This window comes from Pristiophorus japonicus, chromosome 12 (assembly GCF_044704955.1).
Source record: "Pristiophorus japonicus isolate sPriJap1 chromosome 12, sPriJap1.hap1, whole genome shotgun sequence".
NCBI classification, from domain to species: Eukaryota; Metazoa; Chordata; class Chondrichthyes; family Pristiophoridae; genus Pristiophorus; species Pristiophorus japonicus.
The window spans coordinates 74,889,503-74,909,023 of record NC_091988.1 but is presented as its reverse complement, the minus strand read 5'-3'; positions in this window follow the sequence as shown (position 1 = coordinate 74,909,023).

Below are 19,521 nucleotides of genomic sequence, written 5' to 3'. Positions count from 1 at the left end.
TGCCTCTTTTTGTTCCTGGGGGCGCGCGGAGTCAGGGAGACCTCCATGTCTGCCGAGGCCTCCCGCTCCGCCCCCCCCTTTTCCTTTTCTTGCCCGCGCCTGGGCCCCTCTGTGGTGGTATTCAAGGGCCCGGGCACGGGCTCGGGGCACCCCGCGCTCGCCGGTGACTGGGTTGGGCTGAGCGCGGTGGTCAGACTTTCCGGCGCACCGAGGGGACCCGCCTCTAGATGTTTCGCCTTCTTCCGCGCCTTCTTTCCGCTCGGACGCTCTCCCTCCCCCCCGCCGGAGGCCCTGAAAACAAAGGCCTCCGACGATGCCCGCGCACCCATGGCTCCCGGCACGCGGACGCAACTAGGGGGAGGGGTGGCGGCAGCGCCAGCCTTGGCCGCCTTCGGTGGTTTGGCGGCCTTGGAGGCGGGGCAGTTCTTACGAACATGCCCCACCTCCCTGCAGGCATGGCACCGCACGCCGTCCGACGTCCAGAAGACGCGGTAGGCAGTCCCCTCGTGCACCACATTAAAGTGCCCTTCTGTCACGTCCTCCCGCGCCAGCCGGACAAAGAGCTGGCGGCGGAAGGAGAACACGTGGCGCAGGCTGTTCTCCCTGAGGCCGAGCGGTATGGGGTTGATCCCTGACCTTACCTCCCCCAGTTGTTGTAGGTGAGGGAGGAGGAGCCCAGCGGGAACAAAGGGCGGGACGTTCGACACGATGACCCTCTGCGCGGTGGCTTCGAGAGGATCCACCGGCAGGAACGTCCCGCCCACCGTGAGCCCCTTTTCGAGGGCCAGGGACACCGCCCGCTCCGACCCCAGGAAGAAAACAGCCTTCCCAGACATCTTGGAGGCTGCGACAATGGCCGAGGGGCCGACTACCCCAGCCATCGCCCGCACGCACTCCTCGATGCTCATTGTGGGGTGAGTGTAGCTCTTGACCCCGTGTTTTTTTGTTATAAGTGTAAATGGTGGCAGGGCAGCGGGTGGCGCAGGAGGTGCTGTGGAAGCGGTTGCCACCTGCGCATACGTCCTTGCTGGCCCTGCCACCGGCGTGGATGGGGTCGCCATCACGGGGTCCCTTTAAGGGCTACACCCACCCCAAAGTCACAGGCCTTAATGATCTTTAATGGCCTCGTGTATTTAACTGAGCAGAGGAGCCCTTAACGAGGCACCTCTCCCCTCGTTGACAATTGGGGAGAGGCCTTGCTCCCTCTGCTCAGTTGTCTTAATTGTTTTTTTTTTTAAAAATTTGGAAGGAAAGGGTTCTCAGAGAGAGAGGGGAGAAACAGAGTAGCAGAGAAAAGAGAGAGGGGGGTGGGAAGGGGGGGGGGCTGCGAGGGCAGGTCTCCCCTCGCAGCTGTGGGTGGGTGCACTCCCCAGATGGCAAAACACAAAAGTCTTTGAGGTGGTCTTCAGGTGGGGGGAGAAGATGTCTTCACCTGGGGTAGCTGGAGCCACCAGGCACTCCTAACGATCTTTAATTGGGTGATTGAGAAAAACAACAATCTTCAGCCTGGTAGCTCCAGCTATCCCAGGCTAGGCAAATGTGGGGGGTGGGGGGGGTTCCAATTGTGGGGGGGGCCTAGTTGTAAGCACGGCCCCCACACACACTACCACACACACACACACCCCCCGCGATGTTCCGGCCCTCAGTGGTCTTCTTTCCTCCCCCCACCGATACAACAAAGTCTGTTTGGGGAAATGCACCCACACCCACCTGTAGAATGTAGAGTCTCCCTCCTTCCACACTGGTTTGTTGTTGGTCTTTTCCCCCTCTCTCCAACTCTTTGCAGAATGGTGAAAAAGATGTTGAAAGTTTTCTGCTTTCTCCTCCTCTCCCTCTGGGTTAAAGTTGAAAGTGAAGCCCCTTCCTTCCTTCTCTTCCTGGGCTGGTCTCAGGGCTCTCCAGGCAGGAGCTCAAGTTGCTTGCAGCTTCCCTCACTGCTCACAGTTCCTACTGAGCAGGACACGCCTCCACTGCTGCACAATTGGTCCTTGTGCATGAAACTCTTTTGAGTTCACCTGTGAAAACATAAAAACAATAAACGGTGCCACCCGACCTGCGTGACACTCCAGACATTTTCAAGGCCCTTTTTTTCCCCCCTTTTTTTTTTTGGTTTTTTTTTTGTGTTTTTCCTTTTTTTTTTTTTGGTTTTTTTTTGGGCACTAAAATCACAATTTTCCCCAGTGCCCCCTATAAAAGGGAAGGGGGACACTAAAAGCACCGGCAATTAAAACAAATTAAACTTTAAAACGTAAAATCAAATTAAAATTTGGTTGCCGGGCGTGATGATGCACTCCAGTCCCTCCGGTGCCCACCTCTCGCGGAAGGCCGCGAGCGTACCGGTGGACACCGCGTGCTCCATCTCCAAGGACACCCTGGATCGGATGTAAGAGCGGAAGAGAGGCAGGCAGTCAGGTTGAACGACCCCCTCGACCGCCCGCTGCCTGGACCGGCTGATGGCACCCTTGGCCGTGCCCAGGAGCAGTCCTACGAGGAGGCCTTCGGACCTACCCGCTCCCCTCCGCACAGGGTGCCCAAAGATCAGGAGAGTGGGACTGAAGTGCAGCCAGAATTTCAGGAGCAGCCCCTTCAAATAGTGGAACAGGGGCTGCAACCTCGTGCATTCAATAAAAACATGGAACACGGACTCCTCCAGACCGCAGAAATTGCAGGCGGCCTGGGAGTCCGTGAACCGGCTTAAAAATTTGTTGCACGGCACTGCTCCGTGCACCACCCTCCAGGCCAAGTCCCCGATGAATAGTGGGAGGACCCCTGCGTAGAGTGCCCTCCATCGGGGACCCCCGCCTCCTCCGGACGGCAAGATGGTACGCCATGGCGTGTCCGGACGGCCGGCGAGGATGGCAAAGTTGAGGGTGTGCAGGAGCAGCCCGTACAGGAAACCCCTCCGCGCGGAACTGAAAGGCACGGAGGGGATTTCCCCGAGGCGGCTCAAGTTGTGAGGCGCCGGCCCCCGAGGGAGGTTCCGGGGTTTGGCGCCGATGAGGAATTCCGTCCGGACGGGGGTCAGTTCGGACGGGATCTCCCCACGTGCTTGAGCCTCCTCGATACACCTAACGGAGTCAGGGCCCAGAGCTGTTTTTAGCGACTCGATGGCATCGGCCGCGTGGCGGACGTTGGCAGAATTTAGGCGCCGCGCCAGCGTGACTGGCGCCATCCAGCCCGCTCCTCCGCCATCGAGCAGGTCCCTGACCCTGGTCACCTCACCAGCCACAGCCCTCTCTTCCGACCGCCACATGAAGCCTCGGCCGTGGAGGTACGGATTCCCGAGCAGCGGCTCCTGCAGGACGGCCGCCACTCCAGCCGGCGGAGAGCTGCGCTTGGTGGAGACTTTGTTCCAGACCCTGATGAGTTCCCTGTAAAAGACAGGCAGCTCCCGGAGGGCGGTCCTGGCACCCCCCAAGTTCACAAACAGGAGCTGCGTGTCATAATTGAGGTCGAGCTGCTGGCGGAAGAAATACCTCGCCAGAGCGCACCACCTAGGAGGGGGCTCGACGTAAAGGTATCTCTGCAGGGTCTGAAGACGGAAAGTCGCGAGCTGGGCGCTGACGCACACCAACGACTGACCGCCCTCCTCAAGCGGGAGACTCAAGACCGCAGCAGAGACCCAGTGCTTCCTGTTGTTCCAGAAGAAGTCCACCAGCTTCTTCTGTATCTTGGCGACAAACGCAGGGGGAGGGGTCAAAGTGACCAGCCGGTACCACAGCATTGCGGCCACCAGCTGGTTTATGACTAGCGCTCGACCCCTGTAGGACAGCACTCGGAGCAGTCCTGTCCAGCGCCCTAGGCGAGCGGCGACCTTGGCCTCCAGCTCCTGCCAGTTCGCCGGCCAGGCTCCCTCGTCGGGGCTAAGGTAGACTCCCAGATAGAGGAGATGGGTCGTGCTCCAGGCAAAAGGCCTGAGCTCCTCCGGCAGGGAGTCCACCCGCCACTGACCCACCAGGAGTCCGGAACATTTCTCCCAGTTGATCCTGGCGGAGGACGCGGCCGAGTAAATCTCCTGGCACTCACGCATCCTCCGCAGGTCAGCGGGATCCTCTACCGCGAGGAGCACGTCATCGGCGTAAGCCGAGAGGACGACCTCCACGCCCGGCCCTTGCAGAGCCAGTCCCGTCAACCTCGTCCGCAAGAGGCGCAGGAAAGGCTCCACGCAAACGGCGTATAACTGGCCGGACATGGGGCATCCCTGGCGCACCCCTCTCCTAAAGCGAAGGGGCGCCGTCAAGGACCCGTTAACCTTAATCAGACACTCCGCGGCGGCGTACAAAAGTCGGATCCGGGCGACGAAATGCGTCCCGAACCCGAAAGCGCGCAGAGTTCCGAGCAGATAGTCGTGATCCACCCTGTCGAACGCCTTCTCTTGGTCGAGGGATAGGAAGGCGACCGACAGACCAGCCTCCTGGGAGCAATGGATGAGGTCCCGGACCAGATGGATGTTGTCGTGGATCGTCCGGCCCGGGACCGTGTATGACTGGTCGGGGTGGATCATGTGGTCCAGCACGGCACCAAGGCGAGCAGACATCGCCCTGGCGAAGATTTTGTAGTCCGTGCTGAGGAGGGAGACCGGGCGCCAGTTCTTAAGGAGGCGGAGATCGCCCTTCTTAGGCAGCAGGACGATGACTGCCCTGCGCCAAGAGAGGGGCATCTCCCCGGTCGCCAGACTTTCCCCCAGGACCCGCGCGTAGTCGCTCCCCAGGACGTCCCAGAACGCCCTGTGGAACTCCACGGTCAGCCCGTCCAGCCCCGGGGATTTTCCCCTCGAGAGCCGGGCGAGGGCACCGGTCAGCTCCGCCAGGCTTAGCGGAGCTTCCAGATTTTCGGCGCCCTCCGGGCCGACCTTCGGCAGGTCCTCCCACAAAACTCTACGCGCTTCCTCGCTGGACGGATCCGGAGAGAACAGAGCCCCGTAATATTCACGGACCCTGTTGTTGACGCCCTCCGGATCCGAGACGAGATAGCCGTCGTCGGCCAGCAGCGTCAAGAGCTGCTTACGGACACTCTGCCTTTTTTCCAGCGAGTAGAAGAAGGGGGAGCCGCGGTCCAGATCCCGCAGGAACCGGATCCGCGACCTCACGAACGCGCCTCGGGACCCGACGAGCTGCAGGTCCTTCAGCGCGGCCTTCTTCGCTTCGTACACCGTCCGCAGGGCCGGGTCCTGGACGACTTGACCGAGACGGGCTTCCAGGTCGAGCACCTCTTTTTCTAGGCGCCCGACTCTGGCCGCCCGCCTCTTGGTCGACCCCCTCGCGTACTCTTGACAGAAGACGCGGACGTGAGCCTTGCCCACGTCCCACCATAGCCTCAAGGAGGGGAAGCCCCCCTGCTTCCTTCTCCAGTCGGACCAGAATCGACGGAACGAGTCCTGGAACCGCACGTCCTCCAGCAGCCGGTTGTTAAAGTGCCAGTACGCGGACCCCGTCCTCGCGCGGAGCGAAGCGAGCTCCGCCCACACCAGGTGGTGGTCCGAACACGGCACCGGCCGCATGGAGGCCGCCGGGACGCAGGAAACGTACGCCCGAGACACGTAAAGGCGGTCGACTCTAGACCATCCAACTCCAGGCCTCACCCAAGTAAAGGCGCTGGAGTCGGGGTGGAGATTTCGCCAGACGTCCACCAAGTCGAAGGACCCGACCAGGTCCCTCAACTTCTCCATCGCCGTCATGCACTGCGGGGCACCGGAGCGGTCCCTCGCCTCGAGGGTGCAGTTAAAATCCCCCCCGAGGACAATGCAGTCGCCGACGTCGACGGAGCCAAGAAGAGCGGACACCTCTTCAAAGAAGCGCGTTTGCTGCGGGCCGGGATAAGGGGCGTACACGTTCACGAGATGGAGCGGCACGTCCCCCAGGCGAACCGTTACGTGCAGCAAGCGGCCTGGCACGGGCTCCTCGACCCCCAAGATCTCCGGCTGAAAATGCGGGCCCAGCAAGATGGCCACCCCACTAGAAATGGCGGTGAGGTGGCTCATGCGGACCTCTCCTTGCCATTCCAGGAGCCACGTGGCTTCGTCTCCCGGAACGGTGTGGGTTTCTTGCAGGAAGCACACCGCATATTTCCCCTCCCGCAGGAGCGAAAAATTGTCAAATCTACGGCGTGCCCCTCTGCCGCCGTTGATGTTGAGGCTGGCTATGGTTATCTTGATGGCAAAAGCATAGTGCAACCTCTACCTTAACCTATTGTGGGGGAGGGAGCGGAGTCTTTTGTTGAACTCCGCTCCCTCCGCAGCCCAGCGAGGAGTCCCTCGAGCTCGCGCAGCTCAAGGTGCTGCTCCTTTGTCAAGGGCCCGCCCGCGGCCAAGGTTTTAACGGCGGCGCGGACGGACCCCTTGATCAGCTCCGGCTCGGACCATTTATCCAGGGCCAGTCGGGCTTGGTCGCGGCGACCCCGGCTCTGGGCCAAAAAGTCCCGGAGTTCCTTTGCAGGAACGAGGAGGGCCTCAGCGGCGGCCGCGAGCAGATCCACCGCCTCCCTGGCGGTGGTCTCTAGGTCTTCACCCGCGTCCCCCACCGAGTCCCCGTCCTCCTCCGGGAGGTGGCCGCCAGCAGCCGGCCCATCGACCGCACAAGGTACGGCAAATGAACCGGCCGCTCCAACCGGCCCTGGCTCTGCCCCGATCCCACCCCCAGGATCGTCGGCAGAGGAGTCCCCACTGGGCTCTTTTAAAAATGGTGCTGGGTCGGGAAATGACAGCGGAAGGGGTTCCCCCTCCGCCCCAGGAACCGGAGAACAAGGAGAGACCCGGCCATAGGAAATCCCCAGGCCCTCCAAGTGCTCCAGCTCCAAAGTAAGGGGCGAGGGTGGGTGTTCCTCCCCCTCCCCGCTGCCACCCCCCGGCCCAGCATCTACAGTGTCATAATTATTTGTTTCATTCTCTGCCGGGTCGAGCAAATCCCGGGGGAAGTTGGGTAATAGCTGGGCGGGCTCAGGTTCGGCCTTTTCGGCCTCGCCCGCCTCAGTCCCCGGGACGCCCGGCCCGGCGGCTACGCATTCCTCCGCGGTCCCCACGCCCCCCACGACAGGCAGATCTTCCACTCCATCCCCGGGAGGCAGAGGCTGGGCAGCCTCAACTGTCTCACCCTCCCCGGGGAAAGACTCCTCGCGCCTGCAGCGCAATTTGGGGGCGCTGGTGGGGGACGCGGGACACGCGGCGGGCACCGACTCCTCCGCGGAGGGATGTTGTTCCCCCTCCGCGTCATTGGGGCGGTGCCTCTTTTTGTTCCTGGGGGCGCGCGGAGTCAGGGAGACCTCCATGTCTGCCGAGGCCTCCCGCTCCGCCCCCCCCTTTTCCTTTTCTTGCCCGCGCCCGGGCCCCTCTGTGGTGTTGTTCAAGGGCTCGGGCACGGGCTCGGGGCACCCCGCGCTCGCCGGTGACGGGGTTGGGCTGAGCGCGGTGGTCAAATTATCCGGCGCACCGAGGGGACCCGCCTCTTGATGTTTTGTCTTCTTCCGCGCCTTCTTTCCGGTCGGACGCTCTCCCTCCCCCCCGCCGGAGGCCCTGAAAACAAAGGCCTCCGACGATGCCCGCGCACCCATGGCTCCCGGCACGCGGACGCAACTAGGGGGAGGGGTGGCGGCAGCGCCAGCCTTGGCCGCCTTCGGTGGTTTGGCGGCCTTGGAGGCGGGGCAGTTCTTACGAACATGCCCCACCTCCCTGCAGGCATGGCACCGCACGCCGTCCGACGTCCAGAAGACGCGGTAGGCAGTCCCCTCGTGCACCACATTAAAGTGCCCTTCTGTCATGTCCTCCTGCGCCAGCCGGACAAAGAGCTGGCGGCGGAAGGAGAACACGTGGCGCAGGCTGTTCTCCCTGAGGCCGAGCGGTATGGGGTTGACCCCTGACCTTACCTCCCCCAGTTGTTGTAGGTGAGGGAGGAGGAGCCCAGCGGGAACAAAGGGCGGGACGTTCGACACGATGACCCTCTGCGCGGTGGCCTCGAGAGGATCCACCGGCAGGAACGTCCCGCCCACCGTGAGCCCCTTTTCGAGGGCCAGGGACACCGCCCGCTCTGACCCCAGGAAGAAAACAGCCTTCCCAGACATTTTGGAGGCTGCGACAATGGCCGAGGGGCCGACTACCCCAGCCATCGCCCGCACGCACTCCTCGATGCTCATTGTGGGGTGAGTGTAGCTCTTGACCCCGTGTTTTTTTGTTATAAGTGTAAATGGTGGCAGGGCAGCGGGTGGCGCAGGAGGTGCTGTGGAAGCGGTTGCCACCTGCGCATACGTCCTTGCTGGCCCTGCCACCGGCGTGGATGGGGTCGCCATCACGGGGTCCCTTTAAGGGCTACACCCACCCCAAAGTCACAGGCCTTAATGGTCTTTAATGGCCTCGTGTATTTAACTGAGCAGAGGAGCCCTTAACGAGGCACCTCTCCCCTCGTTGACAATTGGGGAGAGGCCTTGCTCCCTCTGCTCAGTTGTCTTAATTGTTTTTTTTTAAATTTGGAAGGAAAGGGTTCTCAGAGAGAGAGGGGAGAAACAGAGTAGCAGAGAAAAGAGAGAGGGGGGTGGGAAGGAGGGGGGGCTGCGAGGGCAGGTCTCTCCTCGCAGCTGTGGGTGGGTGCACTCCCCAGATGGCAAAACACAAAAGTCTTTGAGGTGGTCTTCAGGTGGGGGGAGAAGATGTCTTCACCTGGGGTAGCTGGAGCCACCAGGCACTCCTAACGATCTTTAATTGGGTGATTGAGAAAAATAACAATCTTCAGCCTGGTAGCTCCAGCTATCCCAGGCTAGGCAAATGTGTGGGGTGGGGGGGGTTCCAATTGTGGGGGGGGGCCTAGTTGTAAGCAAGGCCCCCACACACACTACCACACTCACACATACCCCCCGCGATGTTCCGGCCCTCAGTGGTCTTCTTTCCTCCCCCCACCGAAACAACAAAGTCTGTTTGGGGAAATGCACCCACACCCACCTGTAGAAATTGTAGAGTCTCCCTCCTTCCACACTGGATGTTGTTGTGGTTTTTCCCCCTCTCTCCAACTCTTTGCAGAATGATAAAGATGTTAAAAGATTTCTGCTTTCTCCTCCTCTCCCTCTGGATAAAAGTTGGTGTTGAAGCCCCTTCCTTCCTTCTCTTCCTGGGCTGGTCTCAGGGCTCTCCAGGCAGGAGCTCAAGTTGCTAGCAGCTGCTCTCACTGCTCACAGCTCCAACTGAGCAGGACACGCCTCCACAGCTCCACAATTGGTCCTTGTGCATGAAACTCTTTTTGGAGTTCACCTGCAAAAACATAAAACATGTATCCGTGCCACCCGACCTGGATGACACACACAAGACATTTACAAGGCCCCTTTTTTATTTATTTTTTTGTGTTTTTTTTTGGGGCACTAAAATCAAATTTTTCCTTTTTCCAGTGCCCCCTATAAAAGGAGAGGGGGACACTAAAAGCACCGGCAATTAAAACAAATTAAACTTTAAAACGTAAAATCAAATTAAAATTTGGTTGCCGGGCGTGATGATGCACTCCAGTCCCTCCGGTGCCCACCTCTCGCGGAAGGCCGCGAGCGTACCGGTGGACACCGCGTGCTCCATCTCCAAGGACACCCTGGATCGGATGTAAGAGCGGAAGAGAGGCAGGCAGTCAGGTTGAACGACCCCCTCGACCGCCCGCTGCCTGGACCGGCTGATGGCACCCTTGGCCGTGCCCAGGAGCAGTCCTACGAGGAGGCCCTCGGACCTACCCGCTCCCCTCCGCACAGGGTGCCCAAAGATCAGGAGAGTGGGACTGAAGTGCAGCCAGAATTTCAGGAGCAGCCCCTTCAAATAGTGGAACAGGGGCTGCAACCTTGTGCATTCAATAAAAACATGGAACACGGACTCCTCCAGACCGCAGAAATTGCAGGCGGCCTGGGAGTCCGTGAACCGGCTTAAAAATTTGTTGCACGGCACTGCTCCGTGCACCACCCTCCAGGCCAAGTCCCCGATGAATAGTGGGAGGACCCCTGCGTAGAGTGCCCTCCATCGGGGACCCCCGCCTCCTCCGGACGGCAAGATGGTACGCCATGGCGTGTCCGGACGGCCGGCGAGGATGGCAAAGTTGAGGGTGTGCAGGAGCAGCCCGTACAGGAAACCCCTCCGCGCGGAACTGAAAGGCACGGAGGGGATTTCCCCGAGGCGGCTCAAGTTGTGAGGCGCCGGCCCCCGAGGGAGGTTCCGGGGTTTGGCGCCGATGAGGAATTCCGTCCGGACGGGGGTCAGTTCGGACGGGATCTCCCCACGTGCTTGAGCCTCCTCGATACACCTAACGGAGTCAGGGCCCAGAGCTGTTTTTAGCGACTCGATGGCATCGGCCGCGCGGCGGACGTTGGCAGAATTTAGGCGCCGCGCCAGCGTGACTGGCGCCATCCAGCCCGCTCCTCCGCCATCGAGCAGGTCCCTGACCCTGGTCACCTCACCAGCCACAGCCCTCTCTTCCGACCGCCACATGAAGCCTCGGCCGTGGAGGTACGGATTCCCGAGCAGCGGTTCCTGCAGGACGGCCGCCACTCCAGCCGGCGGAGAGCTGCGCTTGGTGGAGACTTTGTTCCAGACCCTGATGAGTTCCCTGTAAAAGACAGGCAGCTCCCGGAGGGCGGTCCTGGCACCCCCCAAGTTCACAAACAGGAGCTGCGTGTCATAATTGAGGTCGAGCTGCTGGCGGAAGAAATACCTCGCCAGAGCACACCACCTAGGAGGGGGCTCGACGTAAAGGTATCTCTGCAGGGTCTGAAGACGGAAAGTCGCGAGCTGGGCGCTGACGCACACCAACGACTGACCGCCCTCCTCAAGCGGGAGACTCAAGACCGCGACAGAGACCCAGTGCTTCCTGTTGTTCCAGAAGAAGTCCACCAGCTTCTTCTGTATCTTGGCGACAAACGCAGGGGGAGGGGTCAAAGTGACCAGCCGGTACCACAGCATTGCGGCCACCAGCTGGTTTATGACTAGCGCTCGACCCCTGTAGGACAGCACTCGGAGCAGTCCTGTCCAGCGCCCTAGGCGAGCGGCGACCTTGGCCTCCAGCTCCTGCCAGTTCGCCGGCCAGGCTTCCTCGTCGGGGCTAAGGTAGACTCCCAGATAGAGGAGATGGGTCGTGCTCCAGGCAAAAGGCCTGAGCTCCTCCGGCAGGGAGTCCACCCGCCACTGACCCACCAGGAGTCCGGAACATTTCTCCCAGTTGATCCTGGCGGAGGACGCGGCCGAGTAAATCTCCTGGCACTCACGCATCCTCCGCAGGTCAGCGGGATCCTCTACCGCGAGGAGCACGTCATCGGCGTAAGCCGAGAGGACGACCTCCACGCCCGGCCCTTGCAGAGCCAGTCCCGTCAACCTCGTCCGCAAGAGGCGCAGGAAAGGCTCCACGCAAACGGCGTATAACTGGCCGGACATGGGGCATCCCTGGCGCACCCCTCTCCTAAAGCGAAGGGGCGCCGTCAAGGACCCGTTAACCTTAATCAGACACTCCGCGGCGGCGTACAAAAGTCGGATCCGGGCGACGAAATGCGTCCCGAACCCGAAAGCGCGCAGAGTTCCGAGCAGATAGTCGTGATCCACCCTGTCGAACGCCTTCTCTTGGTCGAGGGATCGGAAGGCGACCGACAGACCAGCCTCCTGGGAGCAATGGATGAGGTCCCGGACCAGATGGATGTTGTCGTGGATTGTCCGGCCCGGGACCGTGTATGACTGGTCGGGGTGGATCATGTGGTCCAGCACGGCACCAAGGCGAGCAGACATCGCCCTGGCGAAGATTTTGTAGTCCGTGCTGAGGAGGGAGACCGGGCGCCAGTTCTTAAGGAGGCGGAGATCGCCCTTCTTAGGCAGCAGGACGATGACTGCCCTGCGCCAAGAGAGGGGCATCTCCCCGGTCGCCAGACTTTCCCCCAGGACCCGCGCGTAGTCGCCCCCCAGGACGTCCCAGAACGCCCTGTGGAACTCCACGGTCAGCCCGTCCAGCCCCGGGGATTTTCCCCTCGAGAGCCGGGCGAGGGCACCGGTCAGCTCCGCCAGGCTTAGCGGAGCTTCCAGATTTTCGGCGCCCTCCGGGCTGACCTTCGGCAGGTCCTCCCACAAAACTCTACGCGCTTCCTCGCTGGACAGATCCGGAGAGAACAGAGCCCCGTAATATTCACGGACCCTGTTGTTGACGCCCTCCGGATCCGAGACGAGAGAGCCGTCGTCGGCCAGCAGCGTCAAGAGCTGCTTACGGACACTCTGCCTTTTTTCCAGCGAGTAGAAGAAGGGGGAGCCGCGGTCCAGATCCCGCAGGAACCGGATCCGCGACCTCACGAACGCGCCTCGGGACCCGACGAGCTGCAGGTCCTTCAGCGCGGCCTTCTTCGCTTCGTACACCGTCCGCAGGGCCGGGTCCTGGACGACTTGACCGAGACGGGCTTCCAGGTCGAGCACCTCTTTTTCTAGGCGCCCGACTCTGGCCGCCCGCCTCTTGGTCGACCCCCTCGCGTACTCTTGACAGAAGACGCGGACGTGAGCCTTGCCCACGTCCCACCATAGCCTCAAGGAGGGGAAGCCCCCCTGCTTCCTTCTCCAGTCGGACCAGAATCGACGGAACGAGTCCTGGAAACGCACGTCCTCCAGCAGCCGGTTGTTAAAGTGCCAGTACGCGGACCCCGCCCTCGCGCGGAGCGAAGCGAGCTCCGCCCACACCAGGTGGTGGTCCGAACACGGCACCGGCCGCATGGAGGCCGCCGGGACGCAGGAAACGTACGCCCGAGACACGTAAAGGCGGTCGACTCTAGACCATCCAACTCCAGGCCTCACCCAAGTAAAGGCGCTGGAGTCGGGGTGGAGATTTCGCCAGACGTCCACCAAGTCGAAGGACCCGACCAGGTCCCTCAACTTCTCCATCGCCGTCATGCACTGCGGGGCACCGGAGCGGTCCCTCGCCTCGAGGGTGCAGTTAAAATCCCCCCCGAGGACAATGCAGTCGCCGACGTCGACGGAGCCAAGAAGAGCGGACACCTCTTCAAAGAAGCGCGTTTGCTGCGGGCCGGGATGAGGGGCGTACACGTTCACGAGATGGAGCGGCACGTCCCCCAGGCGAACCGTTACGTGCAGCAAGCGGCCTGGCACGGGCTCCTCGACCCCCAAGATCTCCGGCTGAAAATGCGGGCCCAGCAAGATGGCCACCCCACTAGAAATGGCGGTGAGGTGGCTCATGCGGACCTCTCCTTGCCATTCCAGGAGCCACGTGGCTTCGTCTCCCGGAACGGTGTGGGTTTCTTGCAGGAAGCACACCGCATATTTCCCCTCCCGCAGGAGCGAAAAATTGTCAAATCTACGGCGTGCCCCTCTGCCGCCGTTGATGTTGAGGCTGGCTATGGTTATCTTCATGGCAAAAGCATAGTGCAACCTCTACCTTAACCTATTGTGGGGGAGGGAGCGGAGTCTTTTGTTGAACTCCGCTCCCTCCGCAGCCCAGTGAGGAGTCCCTCGAGCTCGCGCAGCTCAAGGTGCTGCTCCTTTGTCAAGGGCCCGCCCGCGGCCAAGGTTTTAACGGCGGCGCGGACGGACCCCTTGATCAGCTCCGGCTCGGACCATTTATCCAGGGCCAGTCGGGCTTGGTCGCGGCGACCCCGGCTCTGGGCCAAAAAGTCCCGGAGTTCCTTTGCAGGAACGAGGAGGGCCTCAGCGGCGGCCGCGAGCAGATCCACCGCCTCACTGGCGGTGGTCTCTAGGTCTTCACCCGCGTCCCCCACCGAGTCCCCGTCCTCCTCCGGGAGGTGGCCGCCAGCAGCCGGCCCATCGACCGCACAAGGTACGGCAAATGAACCGGCCACTCCAACCGGCCCTGGCACTGCCCCGATCCCACCCCCAGGATCGTCGGCAGAGGAGTCCCCACTGGGCTCTTTTAAAAATGGTGCTGGGTCGGGAAATGACAGCGGAAGGGGTTCCCCCTCCGCCCCAGGAACCGGAGAACAAGGAGAGACCCGGCCATAGGAAATCCCCAGGCCCTCCAAGTGCTCCAGCTCCAAAGTAAGGGGCGAGGGTGGGTGTTCCTCCCCCTCCCCGCTGCCACCCCCCGGCCCAGCGTCTACAGTTTCATTAAAATCAATATATTTTGTTTCTGCCGGGTCGAGCAACTCCCGGGGGAAGTTGGGTAATAGCTGGGCGGGCTCAGGTTCGGCCTTTTCGGCCTCGCCCGCCTCAGTCCCCGGGACGCCCGGCCCGGCGGCTACGCATTCCTCCGCGGTCCCCACGCCCCCCACGACAGGCAGATCTTCCACTCCATCCCCGGGAGGCAGAGGCTGGGCAGCCTCAACTGTCTCACCCTCCCCGGGGAAAGACTCCTCGCGCCTGCAGCGCAATTTGGGGGCGCTGGTGGGGGACGCGGGACACGCGGCGGGCACCGACTCCTCCGCGGAGGGATATTGTTCCCCCTCCGCGTCATTGGGGCGGTGCCTCTTTTTGTTCCTGGGGGCGCGCGGAGTCAGGGAGACCTCCATGTCTGCCGAGGCCTCCCGCTCCGCCCCCCCCTTTTCCTTTTCTTGCCCGCGCCCGGGCCCCTCTGTGGTGTTGTTCAAGGGCTCGGGCACGGGCTCGGGGCACCCCGCGCTCGCCGGTGACGGGGTTGGGCTGAGCGCGGTGGTCAAATTATCCGGCGCACCGAGGGGACCCGCCTCTTGATGTTTTGTCTTCTTCCGCGCCTTCTTTCCAGTCGGACGCTCTCCCTCCCCCCCGCCGGAGGCCCTGAAAACAAAGGCCTCCGACGATGCCCGCGCACCCATGGCTCCCGGCACGCGGACGTAACTAGGGGGAGGGGTGGCGGCAGCGCCAGCCTTGGCCGCCTTCGGTGGTTTGGCGGCCTTGGAGGCGCGGCAGTTCTTGCGAACATGCCCCACCTCCCTGCAGGCATGGCACCGCACGCCGTCCGACGTCCAGAAGACGCGGTAGGCAGTCCCCTCGTGCACCACATTAAAGTGCCCTTCTGTCATGTCCTCCCGCGCCAGCCGGACAAAGAGCTGGCGGCGGAAGGAGAACACGTGGCGCAGGCTGTTCTCCCTGAGGCCGAGCGGTATGGGGTTGATCCCTGACCTTACCTCCCCCAGTTGTTGTAGGTGAGGGAGGAGGAGCCCAGCGGGAACAAAGGGCGGGACGTTCGACACGATGACCCTCTGCGCGGTGGCCTCGAGAGGATCCACCGGCAGGAACGTCCCGCCCACCGTGAGCCCCTTTTCGAGGGCCAGGGACACCGCCCGCTCCGACCCCAGGAAGAAAACAGCCTTCCCAGACATCTTGGAGGCTGCGACAATGGCCGAGGGGCCGACTACCCCAGCCATCGCCCGCACGCACTCCTCGATGCTCATTGTGGGGTGAGTGTAGCTCTTGACCCCGTGTTTTTTTGTTATAAGTGTAAATGGTGGCAGGGCAGCGGGTGGCGCAGGAGGTGCTGTGGAAGCGGTTGCCACCTGCGCATACGTCCTTGCTGGCCCTGCCACCGGCGTGGATGGGGTCGCCATCACGGGGTCCCTTTAAGGGCTACACCCACCCCAAAGTCACAGGCCTTAATGGTCTTTTAATGGCCTCGTATGTTAACTGAGCAGAGGAGCCCTTAACGAGGCACCTCTCCCCTCGTTGACAATTGGGGAGAGGCCTTGCTCCCTCTGCTCAGTTGTCTTAATTGTTTTTTTTTTAAATTTGGAAGGAAAGGGTTCTCAGAGAGAGAGGGGAGAAACAGAGTAGCAGAGAAAAGAGAGAGGGGGGTGGGAAGGGGGGGGGGCTGCGAGGGCAGGTCTCCCCTCGCAGCTGTGGGTGGGTGCACTCCCCAGATGGCAAAACACAAAAGTCTTTGAGGTGGTCTTCAGGTGGGGGGAGAAGATGTCTTCACCTGGGGTAGCTGGAGCCACCAGGCACTCCTAACGATCTTTAATTGGGTGATTAATAACAATCTTCAGCCTGGTAGCTCCAGCTATCCCAGGCTAGGCAAATGTGGGGGGTGGGGGGGGTTCCAATTGTGGGGGGGGGCCTAGTTGTAAGCACGGCCCCCACGCACACTACCACACACACACACACCCCTCGCGATGTTCCGGCCCTCAGTGGTCTTCTTTCCTCCCCCCACCGATATAACAAAGTCTTTTTGGGAAGTGCACCAACACCCACCTGTAGAGATAGTAGAGTCTCCCTCCTTCCACACTGGATGGTTGTTTGTCTTTTCCCCCTCTCTCCAACTCTTTGCAGAAATGGTAAAGATGTTTAAAAGTTTTCTGTTCTCCTCCTCTCCCTCTGGGTTAAAGTTGAAGGTGAAGCCCCTTTCTTCCTTCTCTTCCTGGGCTGGTCTCAGGGCTCTCCAGGCAGGAGCTCAAGTTGCTAGCAGCTTCACTCACTGCTCACAGCTCCAACTGAGCAGGACACGCCTCCACAGCTCCACAATTGGTCCTTGTGCATGAAACTCTTTTGAGTTTATCTGTGAAAACATAAAACATTAAACGGTGCCACCCGACCTGGGTGACACTCCAGACATTTACAAGGCCCTTTTTTTTTCCCCCTTTTTTGTGTTTTTTTTTTGTGTTTTTTCTTTTTTTTTTTTTGTTTTTTTTTGGGCACTAAAATCACAATTTTTCCCCAGTGCCCCCTATAAAAGGGAAGGGGACACTAAAAGCACCGGCAATTAAAACAAATTAACTTTAAAACGTAAAATCAAATTAAAATTTGGTTGCCGGGCGTGATGATGCACTCCAGTCCCTCCGGTGCCCACCTCTCGCGGAAGGCCGCGAGCGTACCGGTGGACACCGCGTGCTCCATCTCCAAGGACACCCTGGACCGGATGTAAGAGCGGAAGAGAGGCAGGCAGTCAGGTTGAACGACCCCCTCGACCGCCCGCTGCCTGGACCGGCTGATGGCACCCTTGGCCGTGCCCAGGAGCAGTCCTACGAGGAGGCCTTCGGACCTACCCGCTCCCCTCCGCACAGGGTGCCCAAAGATCAGGAGAGTGGGACTGAAGTGCAGCCAGAATTTCAGGAGCATCCCCTTCAAATAATGGAACAGGGGCTGCAACCTTGTGCACTCCATAAAAACATGGAACACGGACTCCTCCAGACCGCAGAAATTGCAGGCGGCCTGGGAGTCCGTGAACCGGCTTAAAAATTTGTTGCACGGCACTGCTCCGTGCACCACCCTCCAGGCCAAGTCCCCGATGAATAGTGGGAGGACCCCTGCGTAGAGTGCCCTCCATCGGGGACCCCCGCCTCCTCCGGACGGCAAGATGGTACGCCATGGCGTGTCCGGACGGCCGGCGAGGATGGCAAAGTTGAGGGTGTGCAGGAGCAGCCCGTACAGGAAACCCCTCCGCGCGGAACTGAAAGGCACGGAGGGGATTTCCCCGAGGCGGCTCAAGTTGTGAGGCGCCGGCCCCCGAGGGAGGTTCCGGAGTTTGGCGCCGATGAGGAATTCCGTCCGGACGGGGGTCAGTTCGGACGGGATCTCCCCACGTGCTTGAGCCTCCTCGATGCACCTAACGGAGTCAGGGCCCAGAGCTGTTTTTAGCGACTCGATGGCATCGGCCGCGTGGCGGACGTTGGCAGAGTTTAGGCGCCGCGCCAGCGTGTCTGGCGCCATCCAGCCCGCTCCTCCGCCATCGAGCAGGTCCCTGACCCTGGTCACCTCACCAGCCACAGCCCTCTCTTCCGACCGCCACATGAAGCCTCGGCCGTGGAGGTACGGATTCCCGAGCAGCGGCTCCTGCAGGACGGCCGCCACTCCAGCCGGCGGAGAGCTGCGCTTGGTGGAGACTTTGTTCCAGACCCTGATGAGTTCCCTGTAAAAGACAGGCAGCTCCCGGAGGGCGGTCCTGGCACCCCCCAAGTTCACAAACAGGAGCTGCGTGTCATAATTGAGGTCGAGCTGCTGGCGGAAGAAATACCTCGCCAGAGCGCACCACCTAGGAGGGGGCTCGACGTAAAGGTATCTCTGCAGGGTCTGAAGACGGAAAGTCGCGAGCTGGGCGCTGACGCACACCAACGACTGACCGCCCTCCTCAAGCGGGAGACTCAAGACCGCGGCAGAGACCCAGTGCTTCCTGTTGTTCCAGAAGAAGTCCACCAGCTTCTTCTGTATCTTGGCGACAAACGCAGGGGGAGGGGTCAAAGTGACCAGCCGGTACCACAGCTTTGCGGCCACCAGCTGGTTTATGACTAGCGCTCGACCCCTGTAGGACAGCACTCGGAGCAGTCCTGTCCAGCGCCCTAGGCGAGCGGCGACCTTGGCCTCCAGCTCCTGCCAGTTCGCCGGCCAGGCTCCCTCGTCGGGGCTAAGGTAGACTCCCAGATAGAGGAGATGGGTCGTGCTCCAGGCAAAAGGCCTGAGCTCCTCCGGCAGGGAGTCCACCCGCCACTGACCCACCAGGAGTCCGGAACATTTCTCCCAGTTGATCCTGGCGGAGGACGCGGCCGAGTAAATCTCCTGGCACTCACGCATCCTCCGCAGGTCAGCGGGATCCTCTACCGCGAGGAGCACGTCATCGGCGTAAGCCGAGAGGACGACCTCCACGCCCGGCCCTTGCAGAGCCAGTCCCGTCAACCTCGTCCGCAAGAGGCGCAGGAAAGGCTCCACGCAAACGGCGTATAACTGGCCGGACATGGGGCATCCCTGGCGCACCCCTCTCCTAAAGCGAAGGGGCGCCGTCAAGGACCCGTTAACCTTAATCAGACACTCCGCGGCGGCGTACAAAAGTCGGATCCGGGCGACGAAATGCGTCCCGAACCCGAAAGCGCGCAGAGTTCCGAGCAGATAGTCGTGATCCACCCTGTCGAACGCCTTCTCTTGGTCGAGGGATAGGAAGGCGACCGACAGACCAGCCTCCTGGGAGCAATGGATGAGGTCCCGGACCAGATGGATGTTGTCGTGGATCGTCCGGCCCGGGACCGTGTATGACTGGTCGGGGTGGATCATGTGGTCCAGCACGGCACCAAGGCGAGCAGACATCGCCCTGGCGAAGATTTTGTAGTCCGTGCTGAGGAGGGAGACCGGGCGCCAGTTCTTAAGGAGGCGGAGATCGCCCTTCTTAGGCAGCAGGACGATGACTGCCCTGCGCCAAGTGAGGGGCATCTCCCCGGTCGCCAGACTTTCCCCCAGGACCCGCGCGTAGTCGCTCCCCAGGACGTCCCAGAACGCCCTGTGGAACTCCACGGTCAGCCCGTCCAGCCCCGGGGATTTTCCCCTCGAGAGCCGGGCGAGGGCACCGGTCAGCTCCGCCAGGCTTAGCGGAGCTTCCAGATTTTCGGCGCCCTCCGGGCCGACCTTCGGCAGGTCCTCCCACAAAACTCTACGCGCTTCCTCGCTGGACGGATCCGGAGAGAACAGAGCCCCGTAATATTCACGGACCCTGTTGTTGACGCCCTCCGGATCCGAGACGAGATAGCCGTCGTCGGCCAGCAGCGTCAAGAGCTGCTTACGGACACTCTGCCTTTTTTCCAGCGAGTAGAAGAAGGGGGAGCCGCGGTCCAGATCCCGCAGGAACCGGATCCGCGACCTCACGAACGCGCCTCGGGACCCGACGAGCTGCAGGTCCTTCAGCGCGGCCT